The 12,469-nt window shown below is 37.7% G+C and overlaps 1 protein-coding gene across 2 annotated transcripts in view; it reads right to left on the reverse strand.

Annotated features, from left to right (window-relative positions):
- INPP4B (inositol polyphosphate-4-phosphatase type II B) overlaps positions 1 to 12,469 on the reverse strand; it is a 560,042-nt gene that overhangs the window by 471,105 nt on the left and 76,468 nt on the right. For both annotated transcript variants that reach the window (XM_045576851.1, XM_045576850.1), the window contains exon 2: positions 386 to 448. The gene's annotated coding sequence lies outside the window, so the exon portion shown is untranslated. The remainder of the gene's footprint in view (positions 1 to 385; positions 449 to 12,469) is intronic.

A 12,469-nucleotide genomic window follows, 5' to 3' on the forward strand; every position in this document is an offset into this window, starting at 1 on the left:
GACTAATGCTTGAATAAAAGGAAATTCTTATCACTGTCCTCTGACAAGAATCTAATTCTCTTATTGTAAATTTGAATAAACTAATTGGAGTTATTTCCAAACAAAGAGAATATAATCTCCTAGTTAAGATCCTATTCATATATTAAGATAAATGTGGTGTCAGAAAATTGACCATTACCCACAATATTTTGATAACCTAAAATATGTTTTAAATTTCTGTTACTTCATAAATATAGTAATCCTTACAAACCATTCCCTCTACTTCCAGATAATGATTTACTATTACGTATTCAATAGCTAAAACCAGTAATCAAGGAAACCTACGAGTTTAATGTATCAGAGTTAAACAGACTAAAAAAATATATCAATTCACAATAAGTATTACCTTGGTCTGATTTTTCATAAGAGAGTGCAGATCTCTTGCCAGGTAACACCATTTCTTTGGGTTCTGTGGGCAAAGAGAAAAGCGATTAATAAAAACAACCTTTCTTTTTACTCCTTAAGTGCTTCTTAAGGAAGATTCATTAGTAATAAAGGTCAGAGAAGAAAATCATTTAACAAAATATTCAGCAGCTGCCATGGGAATCACTTGCTTAAATGCCAAATAACTTCCCCAAAGGTCCCCTCGCCCTGCAGCCCAGAACAGGGGTGTCTGTGGCAGATGCTCAGCCCAGTCTTCTTTGCTTGTCTCCCTCTGCTCACATGGGAAAAGGTTCTCACTTGAGCAAGAAGCTTTAGCTCCCATCATGTGAAAAGATCAGATGAAAGCCATGTTGAGACAGAACATTTACTTGGAATACAACTGACTGAAATGGAATTTGCAATTATCTAAACTTACTTTCCTCCATCCCCCAGTGTGAATGGGTTTTTAAATATTCATGAAAGTTTGGTTGTTTTTCTATTCTGTTTTTCCACAAAAGTGATAAAATGAGATATTGTGAGAAGCTTCTGTAAATAATTGCAGATTACCCTTCTCGTGAGATACAATTTTAGAGCTTTTCCATGCTGTAGTGAGGAGGAAAGTACTTTACAGAAGTCAAAAGTTATGAAAATATATCTTATTCCCTCCCTTAGCATATAGCAATCTTGAGGAGTATCCCATAAAAGATTTTATTGCATCATTATCTGAATGTGCAGATTGGAGGATAAGAAATTCAAGACTGAGCAATAGCTTTCCAGAAAGGACTGTCATGTAGATAGGTGAGACATTTAAATTCACCCCTTAAGAACGTTATTTGAAGAAATGTTAACAGTTAAAAGCAACACTGATTAATTGGCTATAACAGTCATTATAAGAATAGTCATATAAATGCAATCACCATATCTTACTAGCTGTGTGAATTTGTGCAAGTAAATTAACCTCCATAAGCCTTCATTTTTCATCTGTAATACTGGTATAACAATTATTTCTACTCCATAGAGTTGATAGGATAAATAAATGAGATAAATATATATATATATATATATATATATATATAGATATAGATATATATATATATATATATATAGTAGGACATAGAACTAATGAATGTCAGCTAATATAATTATCAACATCATTATTACTCCTTTTTATCATCATTCACTTTTTAAAAATATGCATCATCTGTATCTTGCATTATATGTTGACCCAAAGTCAAATCTTCTTCCATTACCATAAATTTGCCTCCTTTTCCTCTTACTAACTCCCCCACTTGAAACCTAAATAATTTTATTAACCAATGTCACCCCAATAAATTTCACACTGGACGTTACCTAATTTGCCTACGGCTTAATCTGACTCTGATGGCAAAGGAAATGAAGGTATTTGGGCAACTGAGGAGAACAGATTGAGTAGCATTTCAGGAAGATGAGAAAGCTGCCAACTTCTTCACTGCAGTGGCTCCCCTTCATTTTGCTGAGGATTTTAGTTCAAAGAAGCCCTCCAAGAAAGTGTGCTAAACTTCAAGATTCACTTAAAGCAAATGACCATTTTCTACTCTTGGGAACACTCAATCCAATTCTGAACATAGGTGACCCTCCACTGCAAACTAGGGTTTATAACAGACTTTAGAGAAAGGGTAATAAATAAAAATGACTCAAGAGAAATGGTTTAGTGGAGGAAACATCTATAGAGAATTATTTCAAGGAACTGGTGAAAATACTTTCATTAAACAATAATGTGTTGAAGCAACAGGAAGTATTGAAGGAATATTCTGCTGTCAGGAAAGAGGTATTTAAATATAATCCTAAAAAATTAATCAGGACAGCTGAACTTGTACTCACTGGCTGACAATCAGTCCTGCTCACAAGACAGGAAGATAAGTAGGGATATGTCTTGCAATTATCTAAAGCTGCTTGGACAATACATTAGAGGAAGAGAAAGTGTACAAAAACATGACAAGCAGCTTATCATGGGGCTAACCTGCAGTGCACACTCTGCTTCTCCTCAACCTCTAATTAAAATTTTCAGTCTCTGCCATATGAATATTCATTTATATAAAAGTCTAAGCAACAATTGCAACCAAATAGATGACGGAACAGGCTGCATGAGGTGATCAGGCCGGCAGGGGGGTTTAGTGAGGGACAACCAAACAAATGAACAGCAGGCTGCGTGGGGCAACCAGGCCAGTGGGGGGGGGGGCATCCAGGCTGGCAGGGGGGAGGCAGTTGGGGGCAATCAGGCTGGCAGGGAGATGCAGTTAGGGGTGATCAGGCTGGCAGAGGGGGCAGTTAGGGGCGATCAGGCAGGCAAGCAGGTGAGTGGTTAGGAGCCAGAGTTCCAGGATTGTGAGAGGGGTCCTGAATTGGAGAAGGTGCAGACTGGGCTAAGGGGACCCCTTCTCTCCACCCCATCCCTAACCCCTGCACGAGTTTTGTGCACCCGAACTCTAGTACTAGTATAAAAAGAGGGTATTCTGCAGCCCAGCAAGGGGTTATCACCAGAACCCAGACTGCATTCCCACCCTGATCTTGGATTTCTAGCCTCCAGACTGATGGCAGGAAAGTGTTATTTCATGGCACCAAGTCAGGAGAGTTCCCATGGGAGCAGCAGCCAGCAGCATCAGATGAGGAAAGATTCCAATTTAATTTCCTAGGATGGTGTAGGATATTGGTATTCTTAAAGCTACCTAGGTGATTTTAATATGCATTTGGGGCTGATAACCCCCTGGGCTGGTGGCTACGCTCAAATTCATAACCAAAATTTTAAAAATAAAAAATCCATACACTTTATTCATGCTGCCTATGAATTCCCTACCCTAGATATTTGTTCAGTAAACGAACTGGCTTTAAATAAAATTAAGACACAAAATCAGGACTGAAGAGTGCTCAGGTTCTTGGCATTTAGACCGGTTATTGGTACCCTCCTGTCTAACTGAATATCAAGGGGATCTTTCAAGTCTTCCAACGATGAGCATCCCTGCACTGCTGCAGATGCATGGAGTGCCTCAAGCCTTCTCTGGATGTGCTCATGAGGACACTGAGGCTCAGGCATGGGCTTCTGAGGAAGTGTCCCACCTACACAATGACTTCAGGCTGTTGTCCACCATTCAGTGTCAGCAATCCCCACCTACATGGTCTACTGCAGAAACAGCATGTGCTAATGAGCTTTTCACATAGCTATCTTATTTAACCTTTGTAACAGTCTGACCATACTGGTATACATTTTCTCCCATTATATGGATGGGGAAAGTGGTGCACGTTCCTATCAGACAACTGATACCTTGAGATCCAGGGTTTGGTTGATTTCTATGCACTATGTCACGTGACCAGAGATTCCAATTTAATTTCCTAGGGCGGTGTTGGATATCAGTATTTTTAAAGTTGCCTGGGTGGTTCTAATGTGCATTTGGGGCTGAGAACCTCCTGGCCTGATGGCTAAACTCATATCCATAACCAAATTTACAAAATGAAAAATCCATACATTTCTTTATTCATGATGCCTATGAATTCCCTACCCTAGGTATTTGTTTACTAAACAAACTGGCTTTAAATAAAATGAAGTTTAAATTATACTGTTACTAAAATTGAAAAAGAAACGTTTCCGAGGGCATTAAAGAAGAGAAACACTGGCAGCACCACTGGGAAAGAAAATGGACAAAATACAGAGGTATCTCCAGTAGTTGCATCCCTGATAGGCATGATTAGGAAACACTGCTTCAGACTGAAAACTCCTACTGTGTATTGTGAAGGAGTACAGCACACATGATTAGAAATTAAGTAGGAAGGAACTTCGAGTCACACCAACAATGGCCCCTAACTTCAGGGTTCAGACACCAAGTAGAATTACACCTTTGTGGGTTGAACTGTTTCCCTCAACAGATATGTTCAAGTACCACCCTAGTACCTGTGAATGGGATCTCAAACAGTTTTTCTAGAGGTAATTAAAATGCAAGTTATGATGACATTAAATGGGATAGGATAAACTCTTAATCCAATATGACTGATGTCCTTATGAGACAAATATGAACACACACACACACACACACACACACACACACAAACACAAGAGAGAGTGTCATGTGAAGACAAAGACACAGAGGAAGCTCACCATGTGATTAGGGGTGGCAGAGATCACAGGGATGCATCTATAAGCCAAGAGTGCCAAGGAATTGCAGCAACCCCAGAAGCTAAGAGAAAGTTAATGGAGCAGATGATCTCCTAGAGCTTTCAGAAAGAACATGTTGACATCTTTCTTTTGGACTTGTAGCCTCCAGAACTGTGAGAAAACAAGTGCCTCTTGTTCTATGGCCAGTTTGTGGTCATTTGTTACAGTAGCTCAAGGATATTAAGGCAACATCTTTTGAGCCAATATGAACTAGGGTCTTATCTATATACCCTGATCAATTGGAGCTTTAAAAAATTCTTATAGTTAAATTAAGTCACTAAACATATTCTCAATTTGTAAATTAGAATACCCAGCTACATATAAAGAACTGATTTAAAGTTTAAATTGTGTCTCTTCCATACTTGGGATCTGCTGCAAGTGAAAACCAACAGCCAATGACAAGCTTGCATCCTATAGTTTTACCCCAGGTCTTTCTTCTCTAATCATTTAATAATCCGAGTTCCAAAGCTTCTGGAATATGGGAGTGGAGTGAAAGAGGGAAGGTAGGAAAAGAGGAGGTAAAGGGTCACGAAGTAAGAGAACTGGTATGTATTTTTTTAATTTTATTTTATTGTTTAAAATATTACAAACAGTGGTACATATATCTCCTTTTTCCCCCCAATGACCTTCTCCCAGCCTCCCCTACACCCTGGCACATGCCCTCATACCACCCCCACCCCCAGTGTCTTGTGTCCATTGGTTGTGCTTTATGCATGCATACAAGTCCTTTGATTGATCTCTTCTTCTCCTCCCCAACACACCTCAGACTTCCCCCTGTAGTTTGACAGCCTGTTTGATGCTTCTCTGCCTCTGTATCTATCTTTTTATTTGTCAGGTTATAATGTTCTTTATTTCCCATAAATGAGTGAGATCATGTGTTATTTTTCTTTAATTGACTAGCTTATTTCACTTAACATAATACTCTCCAAGAACTGGTATGTATTTAAAGCTGATTCTCAACCTTCTCCAATCATTGGGGACTTTATATAAGTCGTACTGTCTGACTTCATCACTTACCAAGCAAAAGATTTGGTTTCTATCTGCTGAGACCAGTTCAGTCACTGGGCAGCCTAATGGTCAGGACATCGACAGCCGCATGACAGTGCTCTCACATGCATGGGACACATGTGCTCCCCAGGCAACTCTCTCACTAACCCTGGGCAAATAGGTGAATCTCAATACAGCATTGCTCCTTCACTCCACTATAAACTGCTCACTAGCTCATTTCTTGGTTTTTAGATTCTTCACTATCTTTATTACAACCCAAAACTTCAGAGGACTCACATTATGCTCTCACCAAGTCTCCTTGAAGCACCTCTTTCTAGCAATAAGAGGGGAAATCAAGGAAACACCCCACATCTTAATTCCTTGTGGATATTCCCAGTGGACCCTCAGTTCATGAGCCTCAAATCTGCTTTAATCTCCAAATATCTCACCCCTGTTTGACTGTAAATGTACAAGTTATCTAAAAGTGCTCATGCTCCTACTGGGGAATTTCTACAAGGTGATTTATTTCATAAATCACTTTGGTGTCTGGTAGCTATTCCCTTTAGGGCTCAAAATTTTCCAATTTTACAACCTATGATATTAGTTTATATAATTTGAGCTTTAAGAGGCCCATGGGAGCAGCCGCTAAAAATTGTACAGTATGTCTACTGGATATACTTTTTCTTGAGTTTCCTGAGCATTTCATGAATTTCACATTGTTCTCCAATACAATCTGTCCTACTCAAGTTAGGCAGGGTGCTAATGGTTCCCATGCTGTCTCTCTCAGTTCCACTCTTCTTGTCTATTCCTACTGGTTGCGGTTCAATTCTTTTCAGCACCTTCCAAATTTACCACCCTGTCAAAGCTTTAATGCCAACTCCTCCACAAAGTGATCCCTGGGTACAGTGGCCTCTGTTGATTTATGATTCGCTGACCTCTGTGTAGCAATTACAGCTAATGCCTATAATTTATATCGCCTTCTTGGATAGTCTTATACTGTCACGTCTCCCCAACTATATTTTGAGTTCCTCAAGGTCAGTTATTGTATCTTTTGCCTATCACCTAAATCCTTCATTACTTAATTCAATGTTCAGCACATAGAAAGCTAGCTCCCAGTAAGTAAGCACCCACTTGCTATGTATTAAATACCTATCAACAAAGATAAGGCAGACCTAACTTATGTGACATAAATATCTTACCATGTTCAATGACAGAAATTACATAGCCAGACCTTACTGTCACATAAAAGTTAAAGAATATTTGAGCAGACTAATATCTTAGAATGAAAAAAGGCAGCTAACAAAGGAATATGAAAGAGGTACAAGCCTTCATATAGTAAGGATGCTAATATTTGCATGTATATCCACGTGTAAAGGGTTTTTTTATTTTTCTGTGTCAATAATTTTAAATCCATTTTTAATAAATAATAATATACATTTAAAATTAAAATAATAGCCCTGGTTGGGTAGCTCAGGAGCATTGTCTTAATATACCAAGGATTCAGGTACAATTCCTGGTCAGGACAGATACAAAAATCAACCTATGAATAAGTGAAACAATCTCTCTCTCTCTCTCTCTCTCTCTCTCTCTCTCTCTCTCTCTCTCTCTTTTTCTCTCTCTCTCTCTCTTTCTCTCCCTCCCTCCTTCCCTCCCTGTGTCCCCCTCTCCTTCTTTCTCTAAATAATTTTAATTAAAATAATGAGCCCACAGAAGAACTATCAGTTTTATTAGTAAATTTAGTAAGGTTACTGAATTCAGAGTCATTATACAAAAATCAATTGTGCTACTACATAACAACAACAAAATTTTAAAATAGAAATTATACATTTAAAATTGAGTTTAAAAATCTCAAATACCCTGAAATAAACCTAACAAAGATGTTAGACCCCTACACCAAAAGCCTACAAAAAGTTATTTAGAGAAAATAAAGCAGACAAATGAATGGAAAGAGTTACTATACCTTGCTCGTATTGTTAGATTCAATACTATAAAGATATTAATTTTATTATAAAAATTGATTTGTGTATTCAGTATAGTAACAATTGAAATTCCAGTAGTTTGTTTTTCAATTTTAAGTTAACAAGCTAACATTTCTACAAAAATGCAAAGGGTAGACATATGCACACCATATTGCTGGGCAAATTTCATTTCTAGGTTTATAACTACTTTATTTTTTTATTTTTTTAATTAAGGTATTATATGTGTACATATCTTTCCATTGCCCCCCCCCCCCGGTTTATAACTACTTTAAATGCATATGATGGTTGGCAAAATTTATGTACAAGAATGTTTATAATAGTATTCTTCACAGTAGAGATAGCCCAGATATCCATTAATCATAGAACTACTGAACAAATTAAGATCCATTTAAACAATAAAATATAACACACACACACACACACTAGAGGGCCAGTGCACAAAATTCAAAATTCATGCATGGAGGGGGGGTTGGGGGGGTGTCCCTCAGTCCAGCTTGCACCCTCTCCAATCTGGGATCCCTCAGGGTATATCCAACTGCCGGTTTAGGCCCTGGGATTGGGCCTAAATTGGTAGTCAGACATCCCTCTCACAGGACTGCTTGCTCCTAACAACTCACCTGACTGCCTGCCGGATTGCCCCTAACTGCTTCTGTCTGCCAGCCTGATTGACATCTAACTGCTCCCCTACTGGCCCAATTGTCCCCAGCTGCCCTTCCCTGCCAGCCTGATCACCACCAACTGCCCTCCCCTGCAAGCCATCTTGTGACAACATGCGGGTGGCCATCTAGTGACAATGAGGTGATGGCCATCTTGTGATGACATTGGGGCAGCCATCTTGTGATGTAAGGGTGTGAGGGTCAATTTGCATATTACCTCTTTATTATATAGGATTAAAGAGAATGGATGAACTACAGTTATAGCACCAACATGGATAACTATCAGAAACAATGTTTAGGGGAAAGATCATAAATAAAAAAATACATACTACACTACAGCATTTCTATAAGATGTTGGCGAGGAAAGACCTCTTGTTTGATATAAGTGATGCGAGAAGACATACAGGGAGCTTTTGAGGTCCTAATACTATTTTTTCTTGAGCTGGCACCTGGATCTTCAGTTGTGTTCACTTTGCAAAAATATATCAATGCCCCAGCCCAGTGGTCGGCAGCTCACAAGACACATACAGCTCTTTGGCCCCTTGAGTGTGGCTTGGCATTAGAACCACTTCTCTATAGACTCGCCCAGGCCGAAAACCAACTTTTGGACATGGGCTATGAAGTTTCAATCACACTGTGTGGTATTTTGTGGAAGAGCCATACTCAAGGGGCCCAATAGCCACATGTGGCTCGCGAGCCTTGGTTTGCCTACCACTGTCCTAGCTGGTTTGGAGCATTGTGGGGGTGATTCTTAAAGGTCCTGGGGTTGATTCTGGTCAGAGGCACATACTTGGGTTGTGAGCTCAATCTCCAGTAGGGGGCGTGCAGGAGGCAACCTATCAATGATTCTCTCTCATTATTGATGTTTCTATCTCTCTCTCCCTCTTCCTTCACCTCTTAAATCAATAAAAATATTTTTAAACATTTTAAGCTGTACACTATATATTTGCTCATTTTCCCAAATGAATGTTATACTTCAATAGTTTACTTTCTTAAGTGGCATTAGAATCCCTATCCAACTGTTTGTACCACTTGAAAAAAAAAAAAAAAAAGGTACAAATGATTTTAAAGACAATCCCTAATTTTTAAAGATAATGAGGAAGAAATAAGGGAACAGATTCCAATCTGAAAATTATCTGTAGGTGTGATAATTCAGAACAGCACATGGTATGGAACATTGATATTTTCCCTGGAACATAAGCTATTTCCCATATTTTCAACGTATAATATTCCTCCTCAAATTACTTATTCATTGTTGTCTCTGTTTAATATTGATAAAAAGGGATTTACCACAAAATGCCATATTAAAGCACACTGAGATTTTTAACATATACAAACATATTTGTATATTTGTATGCATTGAGAAATTTTCGCTACTGTGTTATATTAACTATTGTAGAAAACATCTAGAGTCAGATGGTAAACATTATACCTGACCTTTGAAGGTATTTCCTTTTGCAAATACTAAAACTGCTACCAGTTGGATTCCTTTACAATTTTCCCTTGTTTATTATTTTATGAAACAATTATTCCGGAAAAGAAAAACACGAAGTAATGGTTTAGAATTATAGGTTTTTATAACAGTCTGCATTTAAACTTTGGAAAGGAAATATAAATTGAAAAAAGAAACACAGTAAACACCTATTTATCTCGGTCTGTACACAGTAAGATAGAAAAACCTTTCTTTTCTTAATTATAATTATACCTAGATTGAGCATCAATAATGGAAAATCATAGAGGTAATCATCAAGGCTCAGGCATTTTGAAATGCAGGCTGAATCTATGCCAGAGGAAAGGCAGTTACAGCCCATGTTTATTTTGTGGTGTGTGTGTGTGTGTGTGTGTGTGTGTGTATGTTTAATTAAATGCATTGGGGTGACACTGTTTAATATAATCATATAGTTTTCAGGTGTAGATTCCTGTAGTATTTGCATTGTGTGTTAAAGCACACCAATAATGGGATACTAGTAATAATTCATTTCTACCCTTTAATTTTAATAATTAGCCCATTTACTCATGTGATAGAAATGTTTTTCTCTAATTGATACTCTCATTTCACCAATAATATTATTTACTTAATTATGTTTCATTCTCTGTTGTTTATTCACATAATCAAAATATTTTCCCATAGGCAATTTAGCAATAAAATAACCTCAGGAAAACTGCTTTTTGAAAACTATTTTTAAATTTCTAAATTGAATTGTTTTAGAAGTGACTTATTGATGTTATTGCATCAAAAAAAAGTAAACATTGAGAATTGCCAACTATAGATCAGGTATTGTTCTGAGTTGCTGTTTTACAAATTTAATATTCATAAGAACCTTAATAGCTGGGTGTACTATTGTTCCATTTTATAGATGAGTAAACTAAAGCACAGCTTGGTTACCAGAAGTCACCTGAACCACAGATCCCGTAGGCAAAGGTGGAATTTGAAAGCAGGTAGCTGTCACCAATCCTGTTCTCTTGACTTTTCTGTGAGCTAGTGTCCCTTTGCTATTTACAAGTGAGTACTTGTTATTATAGAACATCTTAGTATTTAATATTTTATTTAATTTTTATTGTGAGGTCTCCCACTTTATTTTGAATGTATATTTTATTTAAATTTGTTTATTCTGTGTATGCTTTTGCTATTTCCTATATTTTTCATGTATTCATCAGAATTGTGAATTCTATTCTTTGAATTTAGAGGGATAGTATCTCCTAAGAGTGTAAAGAAAATTATATATGTCATGCCATTTACATTTAAACACACATACTCACCCAGCATTATTCTTTGAATTGATTTTTATATAGTTTTCTAGAGGCCCAGTGAGCAAATTTGTCCACCTGGGGTTCCTCGGCCTAGTCTGCAGGATGGGGCCAAAACCAACTCTCCAACATCCCCCAAGGGGCCTGTATTGCGAGAGGGTGCATGCCAAGCTGAGGGATCCCAATGGTACACAATAGGGGTCGGGGAAAGATGGGAGGCTGACCAAACAGGGAGGGACCAAATGGCCGGACCCCAGCAGCAAGTATTGGTCAGAGCTCTGCCCCCTGGTGGTCAGTGCACATCACAGTGACTGGTTGACCGGTCAATTGTCTGCCCCTTGGTGGTCAGTGAACATCATAGTGAGAGGTTGAGTAACTTTAGCATATCATTAGCATATTACATTTTGATTGGTTGAACAGCCAACTGGTCGACCAGACACTTAGCATATTAGGCTTTTATTATATAGCATGGGGCATTTTCTCATCTTCTACTTCCTGTTGCCAAAGTTGGAATCTAGATGCTTTATTTTCAAAGGGTGGCCCATAAGCCACAGCATCATCATTACCTAGAAGGCTTATTAGAAACACAGAATTGCAGGTACCACCCTAGGCCAACAGAGTCAGCATTTTTATTTTAACAAGAACCTGAGGTGATCTGTAGGCATATTAAAGTTTAAGAAACTGCATTAATGATATAATGAAAGGCTTTCTTAATGAAAGGCTTTCTTAATCCTTACTTTAGCTAATTTATTTTCCCAGGTTCCCTGAAAAATATCCTTATCAATTTTACCACTAAGTGTTTTGGTCTTTTAAAATTGTTATTGAGTGTCTCACTATCTCTATCAGCCTTACTGCCTGCAGCATTACTGAATTTCACTGAATTAACCACTGAGGACTTAAAACTGAAGGTCTCCTTGAGGGCTGTGTGAAAAACTATTTGTTTGCATGTTGCCGTATCCTTCACAAGTGACTACAAATACCATGAGTTGGAAAAAGACAGAGCTGTTCATGCTTTAGCTCTGGTGTGTAGCCTTGTAAATGTCTATGAGAGTTCCTAAGTTAAGAGATCAGAAGAGGAGTAGCTTCTGATTTATCAAAATCCTGGGAGATTTTATGCTACATTATGTCAAAATGCTGAACTCATTTCCTTTGCGAATTCTCAGATTTCTTAGTTCTCAGGTATTCATTTATAAATTGCCTTAGGGTTTTCTGGCTTTTTATATAAGTTGACCTGAAAAGGTTCCAGAAAAATCTTTCAGTAGTAATACAGAATTTTGCTTCTGACTAAAACAACCACCCTCAACAAAAACCAAACATAATAATTAATGAAACCCTCAAACAAAGATAAATATCCATGTTGAAAACCACCACAATAAGTTTCAAAAATGGAAAATTTTTTTTTAATGAAAAAGAAAACTGACCTGAAAAATGTAAGAGAAAATTCTGGGCTGGTAAATAGTTTTTACTGTTTTAATGAAGTACCAGTACCAATATGTTAAATATGTAGAAAATAA

This window comes from Pipistrellus kuhlii, unplaced genomic scaffold, assembly GCF_014108245.1.
Source record: "Pipistrellus kuhlii isolate mPipKuh1 unplaced genomic scaffold, mPipKuh1.p scaffold_m20_p_8, whole genome shotgun sequence".
Lineage (NCBI taxonomy): Eukaryota > Metazoa > Chordata > Mammalia > Chiroptera > Vespertilionidae > Pipistrellus > Pipistrellus kuhlii.